This window comes from Vicia villosa, linkage group LG1 (genome assembly GCF_029867415.1).
Source record: "Vicia villosa cultivar HV-30 ecotype Madison, WI linkage group LG1, Vvil1.0, whole genome shotgun sequence".
In the NCBI taxonomy this organism is placed as follows: Eukaryota; Viridiplantae; Streptophyta; class Magnoliopsida; order Fabales; family Fabaceae; genus Vicia; species Vicia villosa.
Window position 1 is genome coordinate 187,809,248 of NC_081180.1, and position 3,297 is coordinate 187,812,544.

General features: G+C 33.1%; 1 pseudogene; it reads left to right on the top strand.

Annotated features, from left to right (window-relative positions):
* The first annotated feature begins 651 nt into the window (after positions 1-651).
* Positions 652-2,482, top strand: LOC131621332 (probable pectinesterase/pectinesterase inhibitor 20; annotated as a pseudogene).
* The last annotated feature ends 815 nt before the right edge of the window (positions 2,483-3,297 follow it).

The following is a 3,297-nucleotide window of genomic DNA, read 5'->3' on the forward strand; positions in this document are numbered from 1 at the left end:
TTGGTTTATTCTGTTCTGTCTGTTTACAGATGTTGTAATATTTGTCTTGACATCATGATCTGATGTTGGGACAGTGACATGTATTGCTAACATTTCTAAAAGAAGAGAAAATTCTTTAAAACCAATCATTGGGACCAATATTATTTTAGTAAACTTAGTACAAAGAAACATTACAATATTGCATCCACGTTTATGTTATCTTGTTGAAAATCTTTTATTTAGTATTTTTGTGTCTTGTGACTGTTGGGAACCAACCCCACAAATGGCAAACTAAACTATAATATTTTTATATTCCACGGATATATAGATCATAAGTCGTGTACTAACCAGCTTATACCAATCTAAATATGTAAACATAATCCCAAAATATGTATGTTTATACGATTACATAAAATTACATTGAACTAGAAGGAATGAATGTTTAGGTTCATCCTAAATTCCTAATAAAATTAAATATTTCACAAAAGAATGTTGGTAGGTAGGTGAATGCATTCCCAGTAGCCATTATCAAAATCATAGATAAAATTCCTTCTAACTATCAGTTGACTTTCCCTCATTCCACTAAAGACAAATATTCATCTTCTATATAAACCCTACAAGCCATGCACATCATATTCATCAATCTAGCTATAACAACCTTTCATTCCTTCATCCAAAAAATAATGGCTTTCAAGAATTTCTCCTATCTACTTTCCATGTTCTTGATCTTTGTTTCATTGTGTATAGCAAATGCTGTTCCACCAGAAACCATTTGCAACTCTATTGTAAACCCTACTTATTGTAAAACCGTTATCGGTAATCAAAATGGAAACATCTATGACTACGGTCGCATTTCTATTCAAAAATCGTTGTCACAATCTCGTAAGTTCATCAACTTATTGGACTCATATCTTCAAGGTAGCTCGTCTTTGACTCAATCCACAATTCACGCTCTCGAAGATTGTCGATTCCTTGCTAGCCTAAGTTTTGAATACTTATCAAACACCTATGCCACAACAAATACATATAGTAATGTTCTTCCAACTTCTCAAGCAGAAGATTTCGAAACGTTTCTTAGTGCAGTTTTGACTAACCAACAAACATGTTTGGACGGTCTAGACACTATAGTTTCTTCTGATCACAGAGTGAAGAACGACTTATCGTTATCACTCTCTAATGAGAAAAAACTTAATAGTGTAACCCTAGCCTTGTTCTTGAAAGGTTGGATGCCAGAGAAAAAAATAAGAACATCATGGCCACAAAGCGGCAAACACTTGAATTTCAAAAATGGCCGGTTACCATTGAAGATGTCAAATAAAGTACATGCTATTTATGATTCAGCTAGACGCCATGGGCGAAAACTAGTTCAGACACAAACAGATGAAGATAGTGTTGTGGTAAGTGATATTGTAGTTGTTAGTCAAGATGGAAGTGGAAACTTTAGCACTATCAATGAAGCAATAGCTGCTGCACCGAATAACACAGTTTCTAGTGATGGATACTTTCTCATTTTTATCACTGAAGGTGTGTATCAAGAGTATGTATCTATTGATAAAAAGAAGAAGTACTTGATGCTGGTTGGAGAAGGAATCAACAAAACAGTTATCACAGGAAATCACAATGTTGTTGATGGTTTCACAACATTCAATTCTGCCACATTTGGTAAGAAAAATCTAGATTATGTCATATGTTATATATATTATCTATAGATTAAAGATTTCACTAACTTAGTTGATGCTTCATATGGATTTACAGCTGTGGTAGGTCAAGGGTTTGTGGGAGTTAATATAACATTTCGCAACACGGCTGGACCAGGAAAACATCAAGCAGTTGCAATGAGAAGTGGGGCTGACATGTCCACATTCTACCGTTGCAGCTTTGAAGGGTATCAAGACACACTATATACACATTCTTTGAGGCAATTCTATAGAGAATGTGATATCTATGGAACAGTTGATTTCATATTTGGAAATGCTGCAGTTGTTTTACAAAACTGTAACATCTATCCTCGTCTTCCTCTTAATGGACAATTCAATACCATCACAGCGCAAGGTCGAACCGATCCAAATCAAAACACGGGACTTCTATACAAAATGCAACTATTAAAGCAGCAGATGATTTGGCTCCTAATGTTGGAACAGTTGAAACATATTTAGGGAGACCATGGAAGAATTATTCAAGGACGGTAGTTATGCAATCATCTATGGATAGTTTCATAAATCCTTCTGGTTGGCATATATGGGATGGTGATTTTGCATTGAGTACTTTGTATTATGCAGAATATGATAATAGAGGAGGTGGTTCAAGCACTGCAAATCGAGTCACATGGTCTGGTTATCATGTTATTAATGCTTCGGATGCCGCAAATTTCACAGTCTCTAATTTTGTGAGTGGTGATGATTGGATTCCTCAAACAGGTGTTCCATACTTGACTGGATTAATATAGTCAAATCCAAACACCTAATATACCAACACGTTGAGTTATATATTTTTTGTTTTTGTTTTAGTAAACGTGTGTTCCTCTTTATTGTGTATTATCACTAGCTAGGGGACATGAAACTTATTGTAAAGATTGTTAATAAAGTTTATGCATATCTCTAAAGAAGTGATTTAATAATTAATGTTTAAACGTAGTACAACAACTAATCAAGTTGATTGTGTTTAATATGGATATAATAAGTTATGAGAAGGTGTTTTTATTAATGTATCCTATCCCATGACATTTTTGTTAAGTGAAATCTCAACCCTACACTTATATGTAAAAAATTCTGAATCATAGAGATTCAAGGGTGGATATCTTAATTGCTCCACCTCCAGCGAAATTCATAGTGGAGGAAAATCACTCTCTTATTATAAGTATGGTTATTTCTAAAATGTGCATAACTACCTAACCAAGTACATGTATAAGTGGAACTTCATTTTTCTTATTGTTTTATTTTGAATAATATTTGTGATTCTCTCGTATATTAATATAAAATATATTATGTATTATATTTTTTTAAGTTAATGTAATTATATTTGTGACATGCCGATGCAAAACTCTCTAATACGGCGATGCTAATATCTGGTACGACGCTCTTGAGATATTAGTGGGATTGATATTATTAATACAATATCAAATATAATCTAATATAATATAATAATATCAAATATAATTCAAGTTGTGTAAGTTCAACCCCAATTAGAATTTTATATAAATAGTCATAGGTTGTATGCTTATTTGTACAATTTTAGTGAATAATATAATCCTTATTTTCTTTATTATTCTCTCTTTCTCTTCTCACTAAAAGTGTCTCACACACTGACAGACGCACCGGC